Source organism: Cariama cristata, unplaced genomic scaffold (genome assembly GCF_000690535.1).
Source record: "Cariama cristata isolate BGI_N322 unplaced genomic scaffold, ASM69053v1 scaffold1119, whole genome shotgun sequence".
Lineage (NCBI taxonomy): Eukaryota > Metazoa > Chordata > Aves > Cariamiformes > Cariamidae > Cariama > Cariama cristata.
Genome location: NW_009637258.1, coordinates 185,973 through 202,405, shown reverse-complemented (window position 1 = coordinate 202,405; position 16,433 = coordinate 185,973).

Below are 16,433 nucleotides of genomic sequence, written 5' to 3'. Positions count from 1 at the left end.
CTGAGGAGTCTTGACTCAGATCTGTAGGAAACTCTTCTCTACACTAAAGAAGCAGGCGTTGCCAGTCAAAATTTTGAACAATTTCTGGAGATACAGCTTGCTTCAAAGGCAATCAGGAAATCGTGGAAAAAGGAGAAGAACCCTAGTAGGGTTTGTATTCAGGTAGTCTACCCAAAGAAACTAATCCCCGTCTCCAAACAATCTTCAGCTAAATAATGTTTTTGCATACCTTTACTATAATGGTATCTGCAGTAGGTTTTATTTCCAAAGACTTCTGCAAAACATTCCCAAGAGAAAGTAGTTTGCTGATTGCAAGTAGTGTGTCGTGTGTTGAATTTCTTTTTTCCCCTTTCTTCCTCTAAGATTTAATTGAAATTTTTGGCTTCAAGCCAAATGTGATTTAGAACATTTTGAGGTCTCAGTCGCTGAACAAGCTGTTGTAAGAACTGCATCCTCATTGCACAGAGGATGAGTTGGCATTTCTAGTTCAGATTATTTAGTTCAGTGATTGTAGCTATTATGCAGTACAGGTGACAAAAGGACCTTTGCCTTTGTTCTTTAGTTAGAAAGCTTAGTTAGCCAGGAGATGCTGTCGTGTCAGCTACAAGGTTAGAATCACTGTGGACTTTGGATGCTTGGGAGAGCTGCTACAGCCTTAAGATAAAAAGATGTGACTCTTTAGTGCAAGAATTGATATTCAATGCATTTTCAGTTGTGGCATTCATTGTTTCATTCCCTAGTGAAACAACCTTGAAGCAATAACCGCATTAGCTAATCAAAACAGAATTTGAATCACTTTTTCTGATCTAGACAAAGCTATCAGGACAGCTGCCTGTTATTCTGAGGACCAAATCTGAGTTTTCTGCAGGTGCTTTTGATTGGTCCATCAATATGCCTAACCTTGGGCTACAGGCAGAAAAATTTCAGCTGATCAAACTTGCATATTTTCCTGTAGTTCAGGACTAACAGATTTTGGCCCTCGAATGGGTTGAATTTTTTGAAATTCTACAGAGGAATGCTTTTATGACCTGGCCTGTAATTATTGAAAATGGTGTATTTCCACATCATAGTTTGGAGACCGGTTTTCAAAATTGTGGAAAATGAGAGCTTGCATAGTTATGCTATGATGACCTGGACAATTTGTATTGACCTGTTTTAATTTTAAAGGAAAAAGTATCCCCTTTTTGATGTCATGCTGTTGCTATATTGTTGATGCTTCGGTGTATAGGAAATTTACCATCCTCTGTCGGGATATATACAGTATGTCTCATACCAGGTGCAGTAGAGCGTTATTGACCCCTAGTGATCACGTATTCATATTGAAGCACCTCATCTTGTAGGAAGATGGGTAAATCAGGCTTCCTTTTTTTTTTTAGGTCTGGGCTGAAGGTACTCTTTTTCAACCCTTCAATTTGAAGGACTGGAATTTCTCCAAAAACAGTACAGAGAAGTTGGGTATGAAACTTGTTCTTTGACATAGGGCCAGTTAAGGTTGAAGGAAAACATACTCCATGGGAGACAGCATCCTCCATTTGGGAGCTGCTTGGGGGGTAGCAGACTCTTGGAAAAAGGACTTGGCACTCTGAACAAACACCTAACAGTGATGAGTACTCCAGCGCAGTACGCAACTCTTGCGCTCTGTCTGAAGCCGAGTACGTGCTTTCAGAATCTTTATGTAGTCAATTAAAATTACCCACTTCAGTTACGATGGGTCCTTCAAAGGGCTTATGGAGAGACAATGTTCATGAGATGGGAGTTCTATGGAGAAAGGTCATCCTCATGCTACCAGAAGGTGTTTTATAATAAACATAGGGACCAAGCAATTGAACCTGTGCATCTTGAAAGGACTGCTAGATAGAGGAGTATGAAAACATTTTAAAAAATAAACAAAAACCATATCATTTTTCAGTTCAGAGCTCAATACCTATTTTTAGAATAAAATCTGTCCTTGATGGTTAACTGGAAATAGAGAACAAAATGTTAAGGATGCCTTTCTTTTTTTGACCTTTCCCACTTCATAGATCTCAGCATAATGTTGTTTACAACGTAAATATGTTTAAGTACTTTAGGAACAAGAAGCAAGATCTCAGGTTCTGGAAGGAGCTGAAAAATGAAGTGAAACTTTTGGCTGCCCTTCAAAAACTTCAAATCCACAAAATCTTAGATCAATGAGCTTAGCTCATCTAGAGACTTCTCAAAGAAAGTGTTGTATGTACGGATCTGTGGCCTAAGCATAGATGTTTTCTGAACTGTGCCTGTGAAGAATGGATCAAATACTGGATTTCATAATCTACTTTCTTTGATTGCCTGGAATAGAAGACTGTTCATAAAAAATTGTTTCATTTCTGTTTTCAAAATAAATTGGCTGTGATTCTAGGGAGATTCTTTAAATTGAGATTTTTTGTTAATGTCCTTGAAGAAGTAATATATAGCTTTTTTTCTTTGTTTGGGTATTTTGAGGACTTTTAGATGTAACTGTCAAAAGAAAAGTAGCATGCTAGTATGGATGACCAATAATAAGCTAATGTTGATTAGATTTTTTTCTTGCCTATTGAAATGCTGTGGCTCACCTGCTTTGATTGTTACAAGGGGGGAAAAGAGTCAGCTTCTCTTTTGAGTGCTCTTGGGATATTTATTTACAATTCAGCATCTATCCAAAATTGTAATTTGGGGTGTGGGAGAAGTGATTTCCAAAGTGATGGATGACAATTGTGTGTGAAACCAAAGAGATGACAGAGTCCTTTTCATTGTTCCCTTGAGATCTCACTGGGAGCTGTTGCAAGGGCAATATGACAGGAGCAGCTCTGGCACCGTAAGTGCTGGTGATTGTGTCCAAATTCACCTAGATGCTACCTGGGATGTGGGATGCTCAGGACTAGGGTAATGGTTTGAATAGGCAGTACCAACAGCTGGAAGGAACACAAGAAGGTTAAAAAGAGTCGTGGGGGAATGGAGGGAAGGCTCTTGCGAAGGCTACAGCATCCAACCTGTCAGTAGTTTTTTTTTCTTGGAAGTGTGTTTCAAAGTCAATAAAACTTATTAGTAAATAGCCTGGAAAGGGGTGGCAGATGACCCGACATCTGTTTGCAGTGCTTTTACTCCTGAACGTAGAAATATGTAAGACTTGTATTGACATGTGGAAGAAAATCAGTCTGAAGTCATAGCTGGCTGTAGAACGTGCTGGGAATCGGCCGTGTGGAAGCAGAGGTGATGTGGCTCTTCCCTCCTCCCTCCCACAGACCACTCACGTCAGTGTTTAGCTGCCTTGCTCGCTCCCCACGCAGAGCTGACCTTGTTCTGGCTGGCCTTGTACTTTCTCGTTTCTTTGTCTGTGTTAAAGCCAGCTGGTTCTCTCTATGGAAATTCACAGCTAGGACCCTTTCAGCAGATGTCTACGTGGCTTCAGCAGCTCTTTGCCTCTGCCCTTCTGTGGCATCGTTAGACTTTTACCCTCACGTTACAAAGTGAAAGCTGGGTTACTCAACTTTCTTGAAACATGTAGCAATTTGAAGGCTATTTATAGCTGGACTTCAGAGCATATGGAGTGAGCGTAGCCACAGTATTTATGACCTCCAGATCACTGTGCTTTCTTCACTCAACCCCCAGATTTACGTAAGTCATTGTAGCCTTTTATTTTTGAACCAGGATCTGTCCTGGTGCATATTGCGATTACACAAGAAGGTTTTCTCCTGGAAACTCTGCAGATAAGTTAGGCTGCTTTCCAGCAGCATAGCTTTGCGGAAGTTTTCATGCAGTTTATAACAAGATTATAACTATGAGAAAGGCACTGCTTGTTCAACGTGTAAAGGAGGCTGAAGTCAGGATTCAGAGATGCTATCACCCGCAAGACATGCTGAGAAGTCGAATAATAGCATTGTCGAGGGGTTGCAGCAAACGATGTCTCTATCTCTGCCAGCTTTGGTAAAAACATTTGACAGTACGTACTTGCTACACTTCCTTATTGCAAAAGAATTCTTGCTGCTTTAGCAAAAGGCAGGCTCAGCTTGCACCAAACCAGGTGCCGAGACCTCTTTTCGAACACCTTGCCTGTGCCAGTGGGCGAGCAGGATTTTGCACGGCTGTTCAGCCTCCGAGAAAGGCTGCAAAACTTACCCTGTAATGTCATGGCAAAAGCGATGGTCTCGGCAAAGCTTTCTACCTTTTACAGCTCAGATTTTAAAACCACGCTTTCTGGCAACGTGTGCCATTCTAAAAGACCTCAGACTTCTGTTTGAATCCTCAGGGTTCAAAGCCTTCATCGAGGGCTTTCTAAATGTTCTCCTTGCAGAAGTGACAAGACTTTGAGATCCTTGTACAAATACAAAGCTGCACCAATGTTGTTTAGACCTGTGTGTCATTTCAAACCAATATTCTGTTTAAGATTTGTTAAAGTTCACAAGAATCTTGAGAAAGCTACACGTCGCAGTCTTTCTCTGAGTACTTGCACTCTTCTGAGAAAAACGTATCTTTGTAAATGGACAATAAACCCAACAGCAGGGTACGGTAGTGGCTGTGATTTTTCTGATGAGCATTTGATGGTCATTTTGAGTGTCTTATACAGCGTTCACTAGAAGGTATCTGGGTGGAGGAACGATCTGTATTCAGGGGTTCTTATCAGATCTTGTTTCCCCTGTGTAGGGACACATTCTTGAGAGTGTTTTTCAAATAGAAAAAGACAATGGGTGAAAATTGTCCATCCCAGGTAGGAGCCAGATTCCTCCTGTGGTATAAATTGGCTGAGATTTCTGTTGAAAGTTAAAAGTGAAAAAAAAATCAACTGCTACCAGAGAATATCATCTCTACTTCATTTTCATGCTTTTGGAATTTGTCATTTTCTGGTAGGGAACTGAATAAAAACCTTTTCCTTTAAGTTTTCCTCCAAAGTCAGAAATCTGTTTTGGACTTCAACTAAGGTAGCCTTTTGGTTGTGGAAGGTACTTAGGTTCAGGGTCACTTTATGTGATCATTCTGGAATGGGAAATTGTTTGCATAAAATTGTCAAAAAGGCATAGTGGAAGGACTTCTTCATTCCCTGGTTAGTTCCTTGCCATCTGTCTGCAGTGTTGTGACCATCTATAGTTAATTATTCCTTCAGGCTCACAACAGATCCTGTACCTTCCAAGGTGATGCCCTGTGGAGGTGATGGTTTTCTTCAGGCACTCGGCAGAGCACGTTCTCTTAGCTGGGGATCTCACTCAGACTCTGGTAATTGAAAATTATGTCACGACTCCTAGGTATTCGTCTCGTATGCTTAGCAATGTGGGTTGGAGGGAATATATTGCAACATACTTCAAAGATTGATTAGGCTTTTGTTAGGTGTTTGCCATAGCAGGTTTGGTGTTATGATTCAGGGTGGTGCTATTGATCTTTGTTTACCTGGGCTTGCACCTTAACTACCTGAGAAACCAGTAAGACGATGGGTGCAACAGATTGCAAACATTCAACCCAAATCAGGTGATACTGGTACCTATTGCTTCTTCACATAACAAAACTAGAGAACAAGAATATTAATTACAAAGATGGGAGCCTTAGTAGTCTATTGGGAAGAGCCCTGAAATGTTCTTAATCTCAAGATGAATATGAGAGGCAAGTGGCATATGTAATTCATAATGTTTGAGGAGATCAAGCTTTGTAGTAGATCAGCTGTCTTCCACGCAGGACTGATCAACTAGGAATCAGGAAATTTGGAAGTGCCCGAGGTTGGACAGAGCCCTGAAAGCGAATGAAAGAAACCCCAAAGAAGTCCGTGGAGGAAGGAGGAGAAAGGAGAAGAGAATCAGGCTGGGTCTTGCAGGGAGGTGGAGGGCATTCTTTGCGTGGCTTGTGGTTGAGCTGCAGAGCTGCTTGCTGAAGGATGTTGTGGGCTCTAAAAGTGTATGTGGCTTCAGAAATGGTCACTCCCATGAAGGAGACTCCCCCAAATTCTTATTAAAAACAATAATGCCCTCTCTGCCTGCGGAGTTAACCAAGATGCAAATTGCTAGAGGTTGGTTGGGAGCATGTTCTGGGGAAATTATCCCTGCGTGTTTACCCTGTTAAAAGCTCTGTATAAACTTCTTACAAGGCGTCTGCTGTTGACGACTGTTAGGAACTGTTTACTGGAGGAGATGTGCTTTAGTCTGACCCTGTACAATTGCTCTCATGAGCAGGCAGACTGGGTTTCAAGAGTGAGAAACCTGTGAAGAGCAGATTAACCTCTAGTAAGGGGAAGAAGTCTTTTGTGTCAGCTTTCTGTGGATTGTGAAGTAAAGTAAAAGTCCTCAGAAAAGATGTGAATTGTGAATGATGCATTTTCTTGACAAGAGAGGGTTGCAAAACGCCTTTAGCATTTTACCTGGTAAAGGTGACTCCTTGTATAATTACAGGTCACTTGGACCAAATTCACTTCCCGTAACATCTCACTCCAGGATTCGACTCTGGAGGAACAGTCTCACTGGAGAACCTGTGAGGTTGCTATTGGGGAGAATTTTTAAAAAAAACCTTTCTTTTGTTCCTCTGATTAAGTGTGAATGTGAAAAATGATACGGAGGCCACACATGACCTCGCCACCAACTAGGATAAAAAGTGTTATACCTTTTTTTGATGTTTCAGTTGTTGATTTTCTGTAGTAATAGAAGCTAATTTTGAGTTATTTTAAAAGAATCATGCTAGGCATTTCTATCTAACAATGGATTTTAAGGTGTCTATTTAAACTGACAAACCCTTGCTGTTTCTCCACTGTAAATGTGATTCACATTATTTACAATTTCTTCAAGAGTTCTCATTGATCTATTTTTCAATGTTCCATAACTGAGATCAAAACAAACTCAAACCAGAAAGTATCAGTGACAATGGTGGAAAAAACTTCCCACTCTAGACAGAGGTCCCACTTGAGACATGCAAGGCAGAAACTGATTTTTTAACAGAATGTTTAGGTTTCATAAAAAGTCCCACAAGCTTACATTTACGTTTCTGTTGTGCTGAATCAAAGGTGAATGGCACAAACTTTTCAAAATGTTTGCTCTTAGTGAGTGGGGTTTTAAATTTTGGATTAAGTTTTACTCTTTTTTTTTTGAGAAGCTCTTATTATTTATGTGTTGCGTGTAATTTGTCTAAATACAGATCTAAGATTTCATTATATCTAATGAGACTCAAAAGTAAGCAGTCTTTAAATACTTTAAATGTACGCTTGAGATTTTTATTGGTGTCTCTGGGATTTAGCCATGCAACTCTCAGGGAAATCTTCCAATGGACTTTGGAAATCAGTACCACAAGAGTGACCAGAGCACGCAGGTGTACCGACGTGTATTTCTTATTTATGCATACCGTGACAATATTACTGGAGTGGAACCACGTCTTCCCATCTCAACCTGCCGACTGTGAGTTCCCTTCAGAGCTACATTAGGCTGAGATTTTTCTCCAGTCTTTTACTGTTTTCTGTCATGGTTTTGGTTTGTCAAACATAAGATTACCAGTGAGGTTCCTCTATAGATGTCATCACAAGAGTGCTACTTACATGTGATATTGTGCTAATCTTTTATGAGTCATTACACTTGTTTTGACTTTCTCTCTGTATAATCATTGCGGAAGAGAAAAACACCGTTGAGTATAATGTTTGCCTCACCTCTTCTACAGCCTTTACACGCTGTCCTTCAAAAGAGGAATGACAGAAAAGATCAGTGAATAGCAGTATGAAATAATGCAGCGCCGACATTTGGAGATTTTAATTTACACAGTGTAACCTTTTTATTTTACATATCCTGAAATACATTTTCACCTGATTTACAGGTTCAGTGATATTGTAAGGACAGGCTGAAATGTGAAATGGGATGCAATCTGAGAAACAGATTTGGTTGGGGATAAAAAGGGATTTTTGAAAACATAAAAATGTTCTTAGTCTTTAAGGCAAACAGCCATGTATTCATTTTCAGGAATACACAGAATGTTCTGATGTTATAGAAATGAAATTACTTGATTTTTACTCTGAAACAACATTTTTCTTTTGAAGTGACCTGAATTCTAAAATGATTGAATAACGTGAGACCAGAACTGTAAAGAATGCCCTTTTGAGTCAGATGAAAATTACGAGTTTAAACAGGATTTCTGTAGTTCTTTTTTGTTTGCTGAACAGAAAACTTTTTTGTTGTATTTTAATTTTCTTTGGCCTCTTTATCTTATTACCTCAGCTGCAAACTCCAGTGTTTGTACAGACCTACCGAAGGATGCTATTTGACACATTATGTGGGGCCTGGCCATTTTATCTTATTTTCTGCAAATACAATGGGATTTTTTTTCCAATGTTGGGAAAACCACATGTAATTCTTTTTTTGTACTTGTAGGTAATGATGCGGTTGCTTGGGAACTAGCTTATATACCCTGGTGTTACTTTCTAAATGAGTTCTTTAGTTCTGATGACCAGCAATCTCTTTTGACATCTGCTACTTTATTTCTGGAGGAGGAGGGGTCAGAAGCATCTTTTCCTTCCCAAAGAATTGTGCTGCAGGGTGAAAAAGAGAGGTTTGGGGGAACTTCTCTCCCTGTTCCTCTTCATTCACTCCGCAGATGGGCTTGTAATATGTAATACCTTGCAGTGCACAACAGAGCATTTCCATCAATGTCCCCTTCAACAGTAATTAAAAATAAATATGTAAGTCATGGCATTGTACCACGCTGCACACCTATGGTTGGTTAGTTAACTATCCTACCTCCTAAATTCTTCGAAGTAAAACTTCTCATACAATAAGTATGATGTGAATAATTCAACCCTGCTCTACAGTTTTCTGTTAAAAGTACCAGTAATTCAAATAAGCCCAAGTTGCCAAACCATCAAGTCACTTCGTAGAATCCAGATTTTTCTTAACATTATTTTGGAATAAGGTGAGTTCGCAAATCTTACGAACAATAATTCTGCATAGTAATATTTTTATCTGTGATCAAGAATAGATCCTATGGGATTCCACTAGAAACAGCACCACTGGAGAATTATTATTTTTTGACATCTCTCATTTAATCAGTTTTTAATCCATTTAAGATGTGCTAAATTGATTTTGTGTGATGCATTTTCGTCCGTACGTCAGACAGTGCTGTGTCAAAGGCCTCTCAGATGTCTAACTATGCTATATCAACTGAATTTGAAAATATCCAGCTTCTGAGAATATATTTCTAATCTATAAAATTTAATTTGGAGTGATTTAGTGAGATTGAACCTAATAAAATCTACTTTCTGATTGAGGACTTGATCAAACATCTCTAAATCACTCCCAAGCAGACACACCTTACCATGGCAGCTTGTGAGTCCTGTAGATATATTTTATACAGAAGTAGTAGAGAGACTACAGACCTTTTTGCTTTTGTACGTGCATTGCTTCAGCCTAACTCTCTCCACCTTGATATGAAATGGCATCATGTACTGAAAAACGGTTGTTATTTTTGGTGGGTGACATGCTAATTTTAAACACGGCTGTAGGTGGAAGTATTTCAGGTGGTGTGCATTGGCCACCCTCTCCCATCACCTGCCTCTCCTAGCAAGTGTCTCACCTAAGATTGCTTTGAGCCTGGAAGATTTTATGGCAGACTCCTAAATTTCCTGGTATATCGCCATTCCCTGGCTTTAAGCTGAGCTACTGCTAATTATGAGTTGCTCTTGTTGTGTTCGATTTGCAGAGAAAATGATCCGGGAACGCTTAAAAATTGTGCTTATTTTATAGGCATACGAGTCACCCACATACTTAGAGCATCCTGTACAATTATTTTCAAACACGCACGTGAGTGTGTTTGTGGTCAGGTTCAGAAAAGGCTTCTGCTCGGATACTTTTATTTACTGAATGACAGAATGAGATGCCTCTGTAAAGGGCGGGGGGGGGGGGGCGAATACAACACCTTTACATTCCTCTGCAAATTATTTGAGCTGACAGAAGAATCACTGAAGAGACAAAACCTGTCACATCTTATATGAATTTAGACTGATAACTATCTGACCCATCTGCACCCATGTCTGTATTAAATGATTCATAATACTTACAGACATTCTGTTTTTAACTAATCTGTCTTCAAAGCTTTCTGGTTCCTTGTTCTCTAAACTTGAGAAATTCTCTGAATTTTCCTGACATAATCCTAGACATTTTGAAGAGTATAAAGCTGTTGATTACAGAGGCTGTATTCAACTGCTCCTTTTGTCTACCTTCATGCTGAGGCGTTGCCACCAAAACCTGAAGAAATATGTTTGTAGTTCAGTACAATAGATAGTTTTCATCTGCAGACCAATGTTTTTTCAATGATAACTTCGATATTGTTGTGTCAGCATTGCTATTCTAGCATGAAAGATAATCTCATCCTTCCTGAAACTTCTGACATATTAATAAAAGCAAACCAAAAGAAAGGAAAAATTATTTTCTCTTCAGAAGGCTCTCTATATCTTATCAGTTCTGTTTTATTTATGGGACAGTTTACAAACAAAGATAATATTGCGTCTCTATAGACCAGTGAAATAGTTTTCAAATAGTGGCCTGTACAATTTATTTAAGATCTGCATAGTGTACGTTCTGTTGCTAACTGATTATAAAAACTCTTAACATCTGAAGCTGCGTTTTGTTATTTAAGGTGTGTCGTTAAGATTATTCTTCTTATCTGTCGTGGTTTTTTTCACTTTTCTCTCTCCTTAATTTTTCTGGTTTAGATTGTGGATTTGCTGCATAATCTCCTGTTTCACAAGAGTGTGGAAAGCAATTAAGAATACTTTTGGAACGGTTTGGCTCACAAAAGGCTTCCCCTGAGATAATTTCAGCATGCTGAAAGCAAACTCTGATTCTTGGCAGCAGAAAGAACTAAACCTTTTAAAAAGCAGGCCCCCAGTAAGCACAATTAAGTTACTCGACCAAGCGAAGGTTGAATTTAGCCTCTCCAATAAACAACTCTGCCAGCTGCATCAGTACTGCACTGGTCCCAAATTCCCACTTCTTTGGTCTGGCATGGCGAATTCATGAAGAGGAAAAGGCGAGATTCTGCATTTATTTTATAGTCTGTCAGATGGAGTATAGACCGAGGCCAACTTCCACGGTTCCCTGTAACGTCAGGGGGACTCATGCGGAGATCATGGGGAGAATAAAGCATTTGTTCCTAAATTTATTTGTATGAATTGTCGCTTGGATTCTCTGCTTCTCACCAGGCCAGTCTTCTTCCTGCCTGTTGCTTTCTTTTTCTCCTTTCTTCTGTGCCGAGACTCCCACTTTACACACCCCCGGTGTTATTTCGTCACCCTTTTTGCTGGATCAGCTGGTGTGAAAGTATTCCAGGCCGTGTCTGTGTGGCAGTTCGGAGGCAGCCAGGGGTGAGCAATGAGATGATCCCTGTCATCGAGTCGTGGTTTCAGGCTCTGTGCAGACTCAGGAAGCCCAAGCTGACGCGGTGGACGTGGTTCTGGTGGCGTTGGGCTGTTTATTATACGGCCAGAGGCACAGGAACGTGGGTGACGATGTCCCTCAACGTACCCTGCGGCACCAAAAAGAGGCAAAGGAGGATGCACTGCTGCGTTGAACTATCCCGTTCTGAATTTTATGGCTTCTAATAATACTGTGATCAGTCTTTATGTGATATTCGTAGAAAAAGAATAGCTATGAATGAAATAAGCAGTTTGTGCATTTAGCATTTCTCCTAATGCTAAATTCTCCCTAAATAATTCTCACTGTTTAATGATGTTAAATCCTCACACATAGTATTATATCCAAATATGCAAAAGAATTAAGCAATGCTGAGGCCTACAAGGCTGCCAAGGTGTAGAAGAGGGTCTTGGCTCTTCCTTGGTTCCTTTCCTCCTCCACGAGCAGCACTCATCTTGGACAAAGAAACTCCATTTTAAGTTAGAGAATTTTCAGCTAAACTAGGAGAAGGAGAGATAGAAGCTAGCTAAGAAGATGAAGAACCCAAATCTTTACTCTTAAATATAATCTTAATAACATCTAGTCATTTTTGTTATTTTGCAATTTTGTTCCATGCCTGTTTCCCAGCAAACATGCTTGTTTATTTTAGGTGCTAGGTGATGGTAAAGCTAGGTCTGCGTGAACTGGCATACGACAAAGCTTTCCACAGAGGAGGGCATGGCAGATCTAAGCTCCTGCATACTGGAACACCTTTATATCTGCCCCGTTCCTAAAATGCTCTTGGAGAAGAGCAAAAATTCAGCAGAGTATACCTCTACAGAAGTTACACAGAACCCCTGTGAGACAGTATGTCAGTGCAGCAGAGGACAAAATGTCACCGAGTACTTCAGAAATCCAAAAATCATTGCCATATTTAAAAAATTTGTTACTATTCCTTTGCTCCAGACAGCCATCTTACTCCTCCCACGGCTTTTCCTACAGTCAATAAGGACCACGGGGCACATCCAGAACATCCACATTCGGTGCTTCGAGCCCTCCTGCAGATGATCTCTCCTTCATCTTCATCAGTCTTCAGAAATAAATCTTTTCGTTTAAGGGGGCTGCTGCTGATGCCTGAAGTTTTGATGAGGATTTTCTGTGTCAGCTTTGTGCCACTCTAAAATAGCGATCACATCTCTCTCTATAAGGGGATGCTCATTTCATTTTTCTTTTGTGCGTATAAGAGGAAACCTGAACCAAGTAGTCAAACTTCTGCAAAGCAACACTGAACAATATAACTGTGGATTATGTCTTTTTCTGCAATTCTGTTTAAGAATGAATCTAAAGAAACTTTGTCTTTTTTTTGAGCTTTGTGGTTAATTTTTTAAAAAAAATGTTCAATGAAAACTTCTCTCTTTGTATCATTGTAAGGTGCACCGAGTTGCACGCAGAAAATAGAAGTTATGGTGGCAGCTTCATATGTCAGAACTTCTTGTAGAACTTGTTATTACACCAGGCTTCTGGGTTTTTTTGCATTTGCTACCTAGGTAAGGAAATGCAAGGATAAAAAACCTGGATTTTTCTTTTTTTTTTAAATTATGTAAAAAACAAGTTTACCACATATAGGCATCTCTAAGTTCTTTTTCAAATATTCAGTGAGTGTTTTGTGCGGGATGGAATACAGTAGCAGGCCATGTTCTTCTGACGGGACATGGAAATTCGTATTTAGTGGCCTTAACGGAGCTGCTGGTATTTCCGCTTGATTTCTGCAGCCCATAAAAAGAAGCTGACCTCATCCTCTGTTCATCTTCATGGCAGTGTGTTTCTTGCTCTCTGAATTGCTGAAATGACCATTACAGGGATGCTTCAAGGGCACGTGGTAGAACTGGGAGAGAAATCAGATCCTTTTTCACTAAAACTGGATTATGTGAGAGTTTCAGAGAAGGGAGAATTGAGGTAGAAGATCCCTTAGATCCTATGACGAGGTTAGTGGACCTCATCAGCAAGTTAAGAAGGGCTTAGTGAAATATTATGAATAATCACTCTGTCATAAGGGACCTCCCAATGGGAGCATCAGAGCACTCCTGTGTACTTGATCTGAAGCATCAGCAGCTCACATCTACTTATCATCCATCTAGGAACGTGAGAGGATCTCACATTTAAACAGTGTACAGCTACCAGGGAAACGCAAAAAGATGAGTTTTGAACCGTATTTCCAGAATACATATGGTCCACATAAAAGTACTGCAAATTGGATTAGGTATGTACTTAAATATTTTGTGTCCAAACATCATTTTATTCGATGTATTTGTCATGGGGATAAATATTACACAGAGAAAAATATCTGAGGTCTCTTTGCAAGAATGCAAAGGTAACAGAGCAAATGTGCTGTGATGTTGAGTTGAACATTATAATTTTTACCTGGTTGAATTTATTTCTAGGTTGTGATTATGATGGTGATTGTGGCCTAATATCGATGAAAAGGTCAGAATGCTCCAGATAGTGGGGAGAAGATTTGCAGTTTCCAGAATGAGTGAAAAATTGGTTTCCAGGAATTAGTGAAGATTACCATAAAGCTTACTGTATTTTATGTAGAAGTAGTTTCTTAATTGCTCATATATAAGGTGTGTGATGGGGCATATAATTCTAACATGCGTTCCAAGGGTTCTTGAAAATTCTTGGTTGCTAATAAATGCCATAACAAGGAAAAAAATGAGATCATTAATGAAGTAAAATCCATAGTGACTAATCTTTATGAATACAATAAAAAATTAAAGAGTAGTTTTGGTCTAATCTTGGAACAGAACAGATGTGCACCTCAGTAGTGCAAATGTTCGTGCGTGTTCTTCCTCTTCTTTTAGTTGAGAAAATAACTAAAAAGTCAGTTGGAAAGGGCATGAGGGTCTTTGCAGTCAGTGAATCCTCAAACGGTGGAATACCCAGATGTTTTTGAGGGTTATCATTACTGTGCAGCTGAAAGGGGAGTAATCCATTATCTGCGTGACTGTTTCCAAAATAGCAACAAAACTTCGTTAGGAATATTTGGCAATGCATAAAATGCCAAAATGGAAGTATTGGAACATTGACAGTGCATCTTTATTTGGATTTATTAATGCTGATTTTAACATGGACAGGCATCACTCTGCTTTCAAACTAGTGGAAGTTATTTGTTTCTAGTTATTTAACCAGCTTATACGCTGCATCCTATAGGAAGATATGAGATAGGTTATCACTTAGTCTCAGGACCGTAAGATCACAGGGTAATTCAGGGGAAGGGGCTTCAGAAGTCCACTCCTGCTCAAAGCAGGGTCAGTCTGAAGTCAGACTGAGTTGTGCAGAGCTTTGTCTAGTCTTGTCTTGAAAACCTCCAAGGGGGGAAACTGGACAACCTCTCCGGGCAACCCACTCCACTGCCTTGACTGCCCTCAGGGTGAAACTTTTTTCCTTGAATCCGTTCTGAACCTCTCGTTTCAGGTTATGCCTGTTGTCTCTTGGCCTCACGTTGGCTCCATCATCTTGTTAACCTCCCTGTAGGCACTGGCAGCCTGCTGTTAGGTACCCCCAAAGCTTTTCTAGGCAAAGCAAGCCCCGGTCCTTCAGCCTCTCCTTGTAGGGCAAGTGCTCCAGCCCCGACCATAGTGGGGGCCCTCTGCTGAGCTCCCTCCAGTTTGTCCGTGTCTTTCTTGTATCAGACACAGTTAGATGAGGTCTAGTGAGTGCTGAGTGGAGGATGAAGGGAGGATGATCCCTTCCCTTGATCTGCTGGCTGTGCCCCTGCAGATCCAGCCCAGGAGGCAGCCAGCTGTCCCTCCTGCCAGGGCACAGGGCCACTCTTGCCGAGCTGCTCCCCAGCCTGGCCCTCCCCTTCCCTGGGGCAGCACTTGGCTTTTCTCCTCACTGAATTTCCCAAAGTTCTCTCCAGCCCATTTCTCCAGCCCGTTGGGCTCAGTTCTGCCCTCCAGCATATCAGCTGGCCCCTCACCGTTAGGTTTCATCTGCAAACTAGATGAGCCTGCACTCCACGACCTCCTCCAGGGCACTGATAAAAATATTGAGCAGGATAGGTCCCAGGCTAGACCCTTGCAGTACTCCATTTCTTACTGGCCAGGATTTTGGACCCCACTACTGCGTGGTCACTACAGCCACGACTGCCACCCACTCCCACATCCCAGGCAGCTCTCCCTTGTCGGTAAATAGCAGATGCTGGAGAACATCGCCCTGCTTGACCCACCCAGTACCTGTATCAAGAAGTTCTCCCTGGTGCCTTCAGAAATCTTGACTGCTTGTGTCCTGCCATGACACCCTTTCAGCAGATGTCAGGGAATCTTGAAAGCTGTATGAGGAAAATTTCAACCACTTCTCTTAATCTACTAAAACAGTTTCAGAAATTCATTTGCCAGTTTTTAAGACAGGAAAATATTGAGGCATGTCCCTTCAAGGAAATTTTCTCTATAATTCTGTAATAAATCTCCACAGATATGGAGATGTGAATGTTTTCCTGTTCAATATTTGCTTCTGTATGCTAGGCGGTGATTGGCTGCTTGCAATTTTTGTCTTAAGAATTATGAAGATGGGAATGATGGAAAGCTGCTTTCCATGATTGAATGGTACTTCTAGGGCTTCTACAATATGCAAGAAGTTTTTTATGATAGGATTATAACAATTATGACAGTCTGATGTTGTGTGCATTGAAGTTTATGTCGTAAAGTATTCATTTAAGTGCAAGTAACAGCAAAGAATCAATGACAAATCATTTGCCTGTAAATGTAACTTTTCTCTGAAAATGAAAAATGAAAAGGAATTTCATTCAGTGATATAGATTAGCTCTGAGGCCTCACCCTAGATTTTGATTTCATTGAATGAAATTATGTTAGCCCATAATCATTACTGACAGGTTGAAACTCCGTAGAGACCTGGGTATGGATTGTTGGTGTGAGGAGCAGAGTGCAGGTGGGCTGAGCGCGGCAGGTACGCCGCTTCAGGAGTCTTGAGCCAGCAAGTATTCTGTCTTCAGATCCTAATTCCCTCAATTTTTGAAACCTTGGGGAATAGAAAATGTCAATTCCTGCCTCAAATTCAGCAGTGAAACTAATGTTTTCC